We start from the raw sequence: 14,044 nt of genomic DNA, 5'->3' as shown, positions 1-14,044 counted from the left end.
GAATTTCTGATCCTCAAGAAGTGCCCCCCCATCACGTCCTGGGCCCTTGACCAGCATCAGTTTGAGCTCTTCCAAAGAAGAAGAGGTGAAATTATGATGTGTGAGCTCTTTGCGACTTTGAACTGGCCCTTTCACACCAAGACTCTGCTGCCTTCCATGACTGCCAACACAAAACTCTGGTGTGGTCTGCTCTTCGTGCTACAGTGACTGCCAGCAATGACTGTCAAAGTGAGATCTGCACTCTGCTCTACAGCAACAACAGCTAGCAGTGACCACCAATGTGAAGCTTGAACAAAGATTGTCTGAGATGCCTAACCGGAATGGAAGTCTTCACACTGGACGCAGAAGGTAATTCTTCAGCAGCACTAACTTGGCCCTGTATCCAATCCACATTCCATCGCAATCAGCCTGAACTTGTGACTGTCAGTGTGGCACGTCGAGATAACCAAGAGTGGTGCTTTGTGGTTTTAGGTGCTACTTTGTTGTTCTACTATCATTTTATTTATTAAAATTTAAGCTATTTCTCTAAAGTGGTTTGGAATTTTTCTTGTGTTGCATTTTGACTTTATTACTATCTGAGTGCTGCATAGATACTCTAAACATTGCCTCTAAGATGTTTCTACACAACAAATTGTACAAATCATAAAAGAAATTGTAAAGAAACTGGCCCTGGGTTACTTGTGTTCCAGTTCATGGAGGGTCAGGCCCAGCAATTCAAGCTGGACTGTTCGTATTGGAGCAGTGTCAAGACTGATTTGCATATGGCTAGGTCCAAACTTAGGCGTCATGTGGGCAAAAAACAATGGACTGGAGTGTGGCCCAGATCAATTGCCAGTGGCTGAGAATAATTCAAGCACTCTATCCATCACCTTGTTGTTGTCTAAGGGCTTGATTAAGATGTTGGCGGTCTTACTGCCATCCTGCCGCAACTGTGGTCCCACGTTTTTTTGCGTGTCATATTTAAATGCTTTCAGACTGCTTTGCACTCTGCATTGATGGATTGTTTCCTATCGCTGTCGCTGAACACCTCTGCCAACACAGCCATCTCCAATGCTGGTGAATACTACTCCGTCACCAACAGGGCAGTGAGCTCCCACTTAGCAGAATAAGATCACATATTTGTGCTAGCAGTGGTTCCCACACAGAGTGAGTCCATCATGGTACGTGCTCCACAATACACCATCATGGTGGCTATTGGATGGGTGCCAATAGAACACACCTGATGTCCATTTGCCAAATTGAAACAGCTATGTACCACACTATAAAACATACACCATTTCAGACTATAAACTTTTGCCATTCCACTGCACCACAAAACTTGCCAAGAGAGCGTTACCCAGTTGTCAGGTTTTTAAAATCTTTTCCCTGTTACTTGTCCCTTTGTCTTTTTACTTTGTACACCTTGTGTTCAAGCTTTAATGTGATACAATTTTGTTGCACAATGCCAATGCCAGGACACAAGAATCCTCATTTCACTGAGGGTGAGATGTCAGTCATGATAGAGCCCCTGTCACAGAAAAGGCAAATGTGGGCCAGGATAGTCCACAAAGTGAATGCAGTAGCTAACAACGTGCGCACACAGGAGGAAATTAGGGAGAGGTGGAACAACCTGCGGGGAGGATGTGTTACCTGAACTCCAAGTGTCCTCCAAGTGTCCTCTAAGTGTCACATGGAGGCCAACAGGACTGGTGGTGGTTCTCCCAGGCTACCCTTACAACCTGGGAGGAGAAGTTCTTGCAGATTCTACATACTGATGGCTTGACAGGAATACCTGATGGAGTGGAGTCAAGTAAGTTACACATTACAAACTTACAGTCAACCGCAATGTACTGTTTGCTTAGAAGTTAGTTGTTGCTAATGTGTTCATGTGCATTTTTTCTTTAACATAGAAATCTACAAATATCACTTACATCTAATTATGATTGTTTGTGTGAATCTATTTGGATGCATCTAAGATCACAGGTGTCAATCTCCATTTAATTTCACGTGATGAGATTGTGCCTGTAACTGTTCCAACACCAAGGGCCTCATGTAGGTAGCTAAATACCGGTCGGTAACGGCCAAAATTCGGTAAATATCCCGTTACCGACCGGTATTTAGCTATTTGAGATGTAGGAGGCATATGTCAGGATTCGGTATTTACCGAATCGGTAGAAATACCGATTCGGTAAATACCGAATCCTGAATCCATATGTAGGGAGCACTCTAAAGAGTGATGTTTAGGAATAAGAATTCGGTATTTACCACCAAATATAGGTTGGTGTAAAATACCGAATACATTGCAAAACGTGATATTTTGTAGATGTACAAGTGCCATGTGGCAGACATACATGCCCTTAGGGCATGTATGTGCGCCACATGTGCACACATGCAAGAGTCAGGGGTGCAACAGGGTGTCAATGTGACACCCTGCCACCCTTGTATATGCTCCCCCATTACCGAATCGGTATTTACCGAATCGGTAATGAGGCATACCTTCCCATTGATTCCTATGGGCCTGGAGGCCCATAGGAATCAATGGGAAGGTATGCCTCATTACCGAATCGGTAAATACCGATTCAAAATTACCGAATATTTCCGATTCGGTAAATTTTACCGAATTATTACCTACATCTCATTTACCGATTCATAAATACCGAATCGGTAAAATTCGGTATTTATGAGTCGGTAAATGTGATGCTACCTACATATGGCCCCCAATAGCCCATTGCCCATATGTGTGTCATATTGTATGTGTCTGGCTCCATTCCACTGCATATTTTACACAGGTATGTTCTACTAACCTTTTTCCGAGTGTTGGGTTCTTCTCTTTGAAATGACTACAACTACTATGATGCCCTATTTGCTGCTTCATGTTGCTCATTCTCTTTTACTAACAGATTTCAACATATGGTACAGTGTCATGTACTGGTTAATCCCTGTTCAATAGCCTCTTCTGAAAATGGTGTGTGTTGTTTTCTTACAATTGTCCTTATCTTCTCGAAAAATTGTGCTTATGTCATGAGTTTCACGAACCAAACTGTTTATATCCACACATTGCTAGGAGTAGTATAGGTATGGAAATTACAATGCTGAATATTAGTGGTACATACAAACATATACCCTGCAATGCTCACATGATGACTGATGCCAAACATCCATCCAAGTAGTGGAAATGTCTGTTTTGCAGTAAGCTAGGCCTTGAAATTATGAATTACAAAGTTCACCTCTACACTGTCTTGGCCTGAATGTTTGGGAGATGGTATATTTCCTAACCACTTATTACCTGCAGATATGATGTTGTACTGTTTGAAAGAGGCAACAGTTAGGGGAATATGTGCAATAACACTGGAAGCCATCATCACAATAACCTCTATCTATTTTGTCTTCTATGTGTCAACATTATCCATCTCCAAAGATTTGAATGTACAATGCACACTTTTATTAATAATTTTTTTTTCTATCTCTCAATAGGTAAAACTGCCAGACCACATGCACCTGTTCCTGCCACTGAAGATATCTTCCGTCCAGCCAAGCATCAAGCCATCAATGAGGGCAGCGCTCTTGGTGATATGCAGGAGCGTGAGGAGCCTGGGACATCTGGTCAGTCTGGGCAGACAGCTCCACTGACATTCCCTGCAACCACATCGACACCTCCCACCTCCAGCTGCAACACCTCAGCAATTCGAATCCTCCACTTTTTGTGTTCCTCCTGCCGTGAGACCGATTGTGCACACCCTAGTCCTGGGTGATGCTAAGACCATACCAGCACCTTAAGCTCACCCAGGAACCAGTCGGATGGGGAAGACTGGGCAAGGGATTGAGGGAGTCTTTGTGGGCAAGCAGACTGAGTCCACTGGAGTCACTGACACCCAGACCACATTTGCACAAGTCCTGGGAGCCTACCATCAATCCTAAGATATGATGAGCAAGGAGCTCACCAACCTCCAAGAGATGAATCAGCTGCAGGGGAAGCACAACCAGAAGATGGAGGTCCATAAATCCATTATGGGCTCCCTTAATTGGGTGCTGCAACACATTTATACCCACATGTCCAGGGATTTTTCACCACCATCTACCCTTACTGTGATTCAACAACACCAGTGACATGCACATCAGCCAAAGCCACAGGAAGGGAGGCCCTGCCATCAGAAGAACCATTTGCAGCCCTCTCAGTCCCTGAATCTGTGGACCCCCCTCCCCCCTTAGGATGAGACGACCATCCAACTCACCAGGATTTAAGGATGGCATGACCTGTGACACCGGCAACAAGAAACCTCAACACTAATTTCCACCAGTGTGTGCTTACCATACACTCTGTGGATTATTTATGTACACATTTGCCTTTCTGATGCCAGTAGTATTTTGAACATTGGACCACAAACAACTCTGGCTCTACAACCATGGTTTCTTTCACCATTACTGATCTTTCCACTTTTTTTTGCTTTCGATATGTTCACCCCCTTTACTTTTTCTCATGTTTAGCACAATAAATTAGCAAGTCATAAATTCATACACTGGTGTCTTATGTCGCAACTCTATCAATGCATTTGTTTTCTTTCATCAAACTTGACAATGCAAAAACCAAACGTTTGTGGAAACAGAGATGATTTTGAATAAGTTAATGTTTACTTCAAGTTTACAAACATTGCCCAAAATCATGTCATACTATTCAGTACTCAACTACAATGTTCATTCCATTTTAACACTACTTGTCTGTCTTGTTAACATTTGCACTCATGTTACAATTCATTCATAGCACTTACACTAAAGACCAATTTGCACGTTTTTCAGTTCAAGACCTTGCCAACAAGGAGGAAGGGAATATATCAAAAACAATATGATAGCTTAGGCAAATTATTTTCTGTCTCTTTTAAAGAAACCCACCTGAAAACATACCAAGAGACAAAACCATGGTAGCACTACATTTTGTAGACACAGTATCACTCCAAAATACTGTTCCTGTATCTCACGAAATGTCACAACCAAGTCTAAGTGGCATGCCACAAGAAGTATATCCCACAATGATGTCACGCATCAACATCTACATAGACTTTACACACAATGAGCATTTAGCAATGTGAAGGGAGATTGTCATGAATTGGCTCCAACGCCACATGTGTTTTGAGCAAATGATAGTACATATATTGTTTTAATGGCAATACACCACAGACAACAAATCCAATTTTATTTCCAATCTTCAATTCGATCACAATGCAAGTTGCCTTGGTACAAGATTTGTGCATCCAAAGTCTGTGTCTGTCTTTCCCAGGATCAATACAGGTGTCCTTTGTACTTAGAAACAGCACCATATACCAGCAAGTATCAAAACAATGAAATGTCGAAATAAAGTTGACATGGTGAAGGAACCTAAAGCAGTTCCAAAAACAACATACATTACCTATCACACAGAACAAAGGCAACTAGTGGAGGACACAGGTTCACAAAACGATCAGAGGAAAACAATATAACTGAATACAGTAGTGAATGTGTCCACACTTTCATCAACAAACACCTTTGGCCTATTTTTCCCTGAACTTGCCCTTTCCAAAAAAGTAGCACCACATACTGCTGTCATCAACACATCAATAGTTGGTGAAATGGTGAAAGACATAACAGGTAAAGATAGACTTACACTCATGAGAAGTTGTTAGTGACATTTCAACTTAAGTCATTTCCCTTCTATTCACCACCATCATCTTCATTTGGCATATCAGAATCCTCACCCAGTGGCTCTCCAGGGTCTCTATGCTCTACGATGTAAGGGATGTTCCATCGCAGGGTAATGTTGTGTACACACAGAAGGCCACGGTGATTCGGCACACCTTAGTGGGTGAGTAGAGGAGGACTCCAGCAGTTTTGTCCAGACTGCAAAATCTGGCCTTTAGTAGCCCAAATGTCCACTCCACTGGCTGCCCTGTTCTGCCATGAAACTCATTCAAGGGGACTTCCCCTGATGTTGTTGGATTACTCAGCAGTGTCAACAACCAGGTTCAGTTAGGATAAGATGAGTCTCCCAGATGGAGGACAAACTATCGGAGCAAAAATATGTAACATAATTTCTGATGTTTACTCTAGAAATTACCCAATCAATACCATGTTAGATTATACTTACCAACAAGCCAGGAACTCCTAGGTCTAGGGCATATGGGGCCATTCCATAATATAAAAGAATCATGGCAGAGCCGGGTAAACTCTTGTGATGTACAAATCCCATAAAAAGAATACTTGCATGTTGATTGAAAGGAACTTTTCCTGATTCCAGAAGACCTGTTCTCTGGCATATGATGGCACAAAGGCAATATGGGTGCCTTCAATTGCTCCAAGCACATGTGGTAGGCGACCCAAACCATAAAAAGTCTCCCTTCACATTGCCGAAATCCTGCTGCTGTGGAAACTGGAGGAAGGTGTTGATGTGTCTTATCATTGAAGATAGAACTTCTTGGAGAATACCACTGAAAACTGATTGTGACATACCACCAGATACTGCCACAGTGTATTGGAAAGAACCTGCAGTCACAAAATGAAGTACTGCCATCAGTTTCATCTGAGAAAGAATTAAAGGATCTTTGAGGGGGTAACATAGATAAAAAAAGAAAACAGAGAGAACAGTTTTTCATGTCAAAAAGTAATACATACAGTCAGGGCCTGAATAACAGAGACGAATAGGAAGAATAAGGAGTATGTTCATGGAAATTCTCAATAAAAAAACTGGTTAAAGATATGAAAGCTACAAGAAATGAGTGACCTTTTGTTTAGTATAACCATAATAAAAGAAATAACCTTTTAAAGTACATAGGTTTAAATATAAGGCTACTAGCACTGTCTGTGTGTGAGGAAACTCACTACATGATAGTAAGTATGACTACTATCAATATGGCCTAACTCACTTGGCAATGAGGTCCTTTCCCTGTATGGCCAGCTCTATGGCTCACCAGAGGATCAGGTACATGTCTAAAAAAATGTGAATCAGTTAAACTGACTCATTTTCATTTACACAGGCTATAATATGGCTTTGGGTTCCAAAGTGAAGTGTAGTCATTGGTGTTGCATATTGTGGTCCTTACATAGGACACACGTCAGAGATTTGTAAGTACTGTACACTGTCTAATGAACATCATCATTAAAATGTGTAGTGTGTTTAAAGGCCTGAATCATATTAGGTGTGTATGTGGAGATCAATGTGGGTATATATTTGTTGCATATGTGTTAATTCGACAACTCACATCATGGTTAAAGGAAAATCAAATATATGCACTGAACTAGAGACGTGTATGTACTCTGTAAAACGCAATTACAGATGATATTCGCTATGTGTACAGTCCCATAATTCCCTCATCCTAGATCAGAGCTCTCCAAACTGTTGTTTGTGAGCTACCAGAAGATCCCAGAACCCTTCAGAGTGGCACAAAGCCTTGAGGTCACTTATTTGAAGGGTGCAAGGTAACCTTTTAATGTAAAAGTTGGAGAAAGGCAGTATTCATGTGACATCCTCCTCATCTGACTGCAGATAGCAAGGCCTGACAATGAGCAGTGGCCAGTCAGAATAATGGGCCGGGCTGGGCTTGAGTCACTGGGTCAAATAACTGAAACACTCAGGTACAGCTGTGAAGAAAATATAAACTTTGCAGCACAAATGTGTTGGTGTGCTTAATATATGCCCCTGGATGTTTTTAAATGGAGAAGTGTGGCTCAATGATTAGAGCGGCAGACCCTGATGCAGAGGTCTAGCCCGGGACCAGGGTTCAATTCCCTGCCTCGGCGGGTCTTGGGCTCAAAAATTCCACGGACCTGATAATTCTCACCTCGGTGCCATTCTAATCATGGAGTCCCACTCTGCAACTCTGGGCAATAGCTTGCTTAATCTCCACAACGGCCCCCACAACGCTAAGGATGCCTGGCCTTCACCTTGGGGGTGCTCAGGAGTGGACGCCTCACAGGGAAAAGCCAGGATGGGTTCCACAGTGGTATTCGTACAAGCGCCGAGAGGCCTCCGGGTAGTCGTGCGCTATACAAGTATCCATACATACATTTAAATGAACTACAATTGTAAGGGAGATATTCCTGACTTCAGGCACTAACCCTTCTTTTCCAAAGACTCACAAGTCAAAATATGTCACGTCCAAACTGCAGGTCCCTCCTTCACACTGGGCACTGTTCACTGTGCCATGTTCAAATTTTTTAGCCTTTAGTAGTTCACAATCCCTTGGACTGATAAGGAGTGGATCACATCAGAGATTATGTAGGGGGCACTGGGCTAAATGATGTCACAGAACTTGTTTAGTGTGTTTGAACTGCATTCTTGTGGTGGCCTATCCAGAGCTTGATGGGCAGTTGAGGGCACAGCAGCAGCAACAAGGAGGTCAGACCTAAACTGAGATGGACATGATACATGACGCAATTTTTGTTGCAGACTGTAATTTTCCCTCAAAATTATGGGGGACCCATGTCAAAAGCACAAGAGCTCTTGAAGGTGTAAGTCTTGTACAAGGTGTATGATGAAGTATCGTGTCTATTTACTTTTGAACAGGATCTCACATGATTCTTGTCCACAACAAATGTACTGTCGTGAGCAGACACATGGCTGCATAAACCCCACATATATATCATGTAGTTAGATATTATGGAGGACGACAAATGAACCAAACAGGAGACTAGTCTTTATTGTGTTAGGTGTGATGCTCCATAAGTAATGTGGGTTATGTGATGGTGGCCCTATTATATGTAACATGTCAGACTTTGCACTTCTGATGCAGTGGATGTACCCATTCTCACATTGGTAAATTGTGATTCTACACAAGCATGTGAGGTTAAATAACTGGTGACATCAGTATTTTTCCAAATTGTGTTTTGCATCAAAAATATTATTTAATTCCTGTTTAAAGTGTCATATTAGCATAATGACTCACTCCTTTACAAATATGTGTGTGTAAGCTAGTCTGTCTGTTTACAAATAATTGTGATAGTTATACAGTTATTGTGAATAATCATACAGGAATGTGTACACATTGGTGACAGAGGAACACATACCCTAAAGCATTACTCAATGTACTTTTTCATGCCCAGGTGATGAAGCAACGAGGGAGATAAATGGCATACATCCATGGATTTATCAAGATTGTAAGTTCTGTGACATGTATATGTGTATTCAATCAGGTAACCTCAAAATCAGCACTATAGTAAAGGGGGACCTCTGAAAGCAAATGTAGGTAGAGAAACAGAAGAAAAGGACCAAAATTCACATAAAGAGAACTCTACCTATTTCAATTTAATGGATGCTATGCGTCATGTGTTATGTTAACCACTCTGGCTAGACCATTGGCATAAACACTAAAGGCAATACAAAATATTGTATTCATTGATTTATTGTTTTTTATTTTTTTACATCTTTTCAATACAAATTTTTTGATGAATTCATACATAGATAGCCTAACTAAACATTTCTCTAAAATATATAGATCCCACTGCACAACTTTCACTCAAAAAACAGTCACATTCAAAAAATGTCCTTACGCAAACCACAAATGAATACATCCCATATATACAGAAAAGCTTAATATTCATCAAGCCCCCTCGACATAGTATATAAGTGCTCAAAAAACAGATTTCTTCTGCTATAGCCGGACAATAAGTCATAAATATGATATCATTTTAACAGAACTTGCAAACTGAATGTGGTCAACTACAGATATTTTCACATTAAAGGAAGACCTATCAGTATAATTCTTAAATTTTCAAGTTACAACTGAATCCAGTGTACTCATGGAGGGAACTAGTTCAAAACGCCGATGCGCGTTTTGGTGAAAAACCCTTTTATTTCGGTATCACCTTCTTCAGGGCACACATAGTGTTTACAGCAGAAGCAATGGGACCTGTCAAAAGCAAAACATAAATTATAACATATTCTATTTTTGTATGCATGCATAGATACTGAAAAAGACTTATTCTAATTAATTAAATGCAATAAAGGTCAATGGTCAAAATGCCAGAGGGTCACAATCTAAATAAATATTCACTTGCAAACACCTAAAAAGGCTAGAATGAAAGGAAAGAGATGTGTACATCATGGTTGAGACAAAGTGAAACACAGAATCACAACAAAAATAACAGTGCATCTAAATTTATTTAAATACACTAGACTAAATAGTACTAGACAGTAGTTAAAATGTTATCCATGTATCCTGCCATTTAAGAGAAAATGCCAAGGTAGGTTTAGCAGACAGTTAGAACTACAGCATATCAAAATTCTACAGGAACTGAATGTGTATAACAGCCAATCAATCCATAAAGAAACTGAAAGCTTAGTGATGATCTCATAAATGTCTCATTAAGATGTTTCAAGAGATAATAATCATAGGCACATGCCTATCCTGCTAAGATCAACAATGCTAGATCAAAATGCTAATCTCCTGAGGGCAAGGATGCAGGGCCGCTACTTGTTTTCAAACGAGTCTGACCTGTGGGTGGAAACAGGATTGTAATATCGTGAGCTGGACCAATTGTAGTAGATTGCTAGATAGACCAGAATACTGTCGCCCTCTTGAAATTGTCGCCTTACCCGTAGAAATAGGGACTGAGGTTCAACGGGTTAAAGAACAAACTGGTTTGAACGGCTAGTTGAAATCGATATTGTAGTCGTGTGCACTCGGGTTACCGTGAGTGAAGACTTGTCTTCATCGGTATTAGATAAGGAAGCGTGTCAGATCTTAAATGGCAAAAACAGCGTCCTAACAGAGTATCCTGATCGGAAATAAAACAAACTTTAATTTCAGTGGTGCGCATGTTTAAATTCACTAAAATAACAGTGCAGAGCCATGATAAGATATCCTAATCAAAGCCAAAGTTTTTGTCGAACACGAATGTTAACTGACTGTCTAAACAAACGAAGCGATCACTCACTTTCTTTCCATCACACGTGGATCATGAATTACTCGCCCTCCTCGTTCGAAGGGGATTCTCAGAGCTGATACATCAGAAAGCAAGAAAAATGAAGAGGAAAAAAAGATTTTAGTATAATTTGGCGCCCCATAAACAAACGATCATAAAGTTGTTAAGCGGGTTACATTTAGGGAATAATACCTCATGAGTGTAACTTCATGGCAAAGAGGCCCGCTCCATATAGTTTGTTTTTATATTATTAATGGGGTCTGGCACGATTTCCTGACCTATGTGAGCAATTTAAAAAGAAAGAAAACTAAGAACTAACTCTGTTCATTAAACTACTGGGTTGAAAAAACATCGTAGCAGCAGGGATGGGTTACCTGAATAATGCCCCGTTTACTTACCGGTAATCTTCATTACTCCGAGTCCTAGTCTTCCTCGCCACAGTAATACATATGAGCCTCCGGCTCCACACAGAACTCCAAGTAAAATAAAAGAGCAGCGCTCTAGTCTCCCCTCCCTCCTCCAATATGGCCCCCAGTGGCTTCAGCCAATCCCATAAAAGGATACAAACCAGCCAGCCCGATCTGATAATCAAAGCCGCAGACATGAAGCCACCACCAGGGCCGGGAGGGAAGGGAAACTATACTGTGGCGAGGAAGACTAGGACTCGGAGTAATGAAGATTACCGGTAAGTAACCGGGGCATTACCTCCTCGTCCAGTCTTCCTCGCCACAGTAATACATATGAGCCGATACCAAAGCAATCAGCTTCATGTAAGGAAATAGACCACACCAATAGTGCAGCGAAAACAAAATTTAATACACAGAGGTACAGCAATCAAAAGAGAACCTCTCAAGTCACCCCCGCAGTTAGAACAGAAGATGCAAATGAAACAGAACCCCCACCCCCAACCTGGAGGTGGTAATGGGACATGAATGTATGAGGGGAAGACCAAGTAGCAGCCCTGCAAACATCCTCCATGGACACCCCTTTGAAGGAGGCCCAAGACACAGCAACAGAACGGGTGGAACGCCCCTGAACAGGAAGGGAGGGAACCTCAGAAACAGAACCATACACCAACAAAATGGCCTCCTTAATCCAGTGACTGATCATCGAGAGGGATGGTTTCAGGCCCTGACGTGATAAACCATAATTGACAAATAAGTTGTCCACTTTGCAAAAAGAAGACGTGCGTGACAAATAGATCAATAAGGCACGACGAACATCCAAGAGGTGCAACAGGGATTCCTCATCGAGGAAGGATCAGGACAAAGACTCGGAAGGACCACTTCAGTAGACCTGTGAAAAAAAGAATCCACCTTTGGAATGAACGTAGGATGAGGGCGTAACACCACACGGTCCGACAAAACCAACAAAAATGGGGCAGAACGAAGGAAGGCACCCAACTCACCCATTCGTCTGGCAGAAGCAATCGCCACAAGAAACACCACCGACTCCAAAGGCTCGAAGGGAGCCAACTGCAAGGAGCGCAAAACCAAAGGCAGGTCCCAAGGTGGAGGACACACGGGGCGTTGGAAAGAGAGAGACCTAAAAAGTCTAGCAACCAATGGTGAAACAGAAACCAAAGGGAGGACATGGAATGCCCGAATCGCAGCCCACTGAGCCCGAAGAGTCGAAATGGCCAAGCCCAACACAAATCCATCATTCAAAAAATCCAAAATGCGAGCCGGGTCCAAAGAAGCCACCGACAGATCGTGACACAGACACCAAGAAACAAAATTATCCCAGTGCTTCGCATAGGATTTAAGAGTAGAAGGTCTCCTGGATTGCTGAATGACTCCAGCCATAGCCAACGAACATCCATTTCGCATCAACGAATCCCTTTCAAGAGCCAGGCCCGCAGACCCAAGGAACGGAACACAGGCAGAGGAAGAAGAGGACCCATCAGAGGATAAGGAACGAACGGCAAGGCCCACCCCGGAGACACAGCCAATTCCAACAGCAGGGGATACCAAGGGCGACGCATCCAACCCGGAGCAATGAGAAGCACAAAGGATCCCTCCCTCTTGATCTTCTGCAAGACCGCCGGAATCAGGGGAACAGGGGGAAAGGGGGAAAGGCATACAACAGACCCGTCGGCCAAGGGAACGACAGGGCATCCACCCTCCAGGCATCCCGGCAAGGCATAATCGTGCAAAAGCAACGGCTCTTGTAATTGACCTGGGAAGCAAATAGGTCAACAATCGGATATCCAAACATCCTCCGCAACCTCCTGAACATCACATGCGTCAGGGACAAAGACCCCATGGAAGGAAACACCCGGCTCAGACAATCCGCCACAGTGTTCTCCGCGCCAGGTAGGTAACTGGCAGATAGGGACTCCAGATGTACCTCTGTCCAACAACATATCCGACGGCTGAGGCAACTGAGGGATCGAACCTTGCACCCCCCTTGATGGTTCACATAAGACATCACAACCTGATTGTCTGTTCGGATCTGTACATGGTGACCCCGAACAAGATCCGAGAAATCCAACAGACCCAGAAGGACGGCCTTCAGCTCCTTGTAGTTGAAGGAACATGACAACACCGACTGAGGCCAAACCCCCTGAGTTGTCGAATCCCCCAGAGTAGCACCCCACCCCAGCAGGCTGGCATCGGTAGTGACCACGCGGGTGGGAACAATCAGAAAGGGGCGGCCCCTGGACAGATGACCCTCGTCCAACCACCAACTCAGGACCACCCGAACATCTTCCGACATAGGAATCAAAACACTCATATCTAGGGAACAGGGGTCCCAATGCGACAAAACGTGGGACACCACCGGGTACATGTGGAGGCGAGCCCACGGCACCGTCAATAATGACGCCGACATTAGACCCTGAACCCTCAACCAGAGGCTCACAGGATGAGAATGCCCCAACAACAGGGCACGAACTGCAGATACCAGGGACAGAATCCTGGGAGGGGGCAGGAACACCATCCCCAACTGAGTCCTGAACAGAGCCCCAATGAAAGTCAATTCCTGTGCAGGAACCAGGTAGGACTTCGGTACATTCACTAGGAACCCATGATGTTCCAGGACATGGCACACCCTGTGGACATGCAACTCCGCCTTAGGAAGAGAAGAGGCGGAAATTAAAATGTTGTCCAGATAAGGAAAAACATTAATGCCCTCCCCATGCAATTGTCCAATAAGAGGAGCCAGAACCTTAATAAAG

The sequence above is a fragment of the Triturus cristatus genome, chromosome 2_2, assembly GCF_964204655.1.
Source record: "Triturus cristatus chromosome 2_2, aTriCri1.1, whole genome shotgun sequence".
In the NCBI taxonomy this organism is placed as follows: domain Eukaryota; kingdom Metazoa; phylum Chordata; class Amphibia; order Caudata; family Salamandridae; genus Triturus; species Triturus cristatus.
This window is presented reverse-complemented; position numbering follows the sequence as displayed.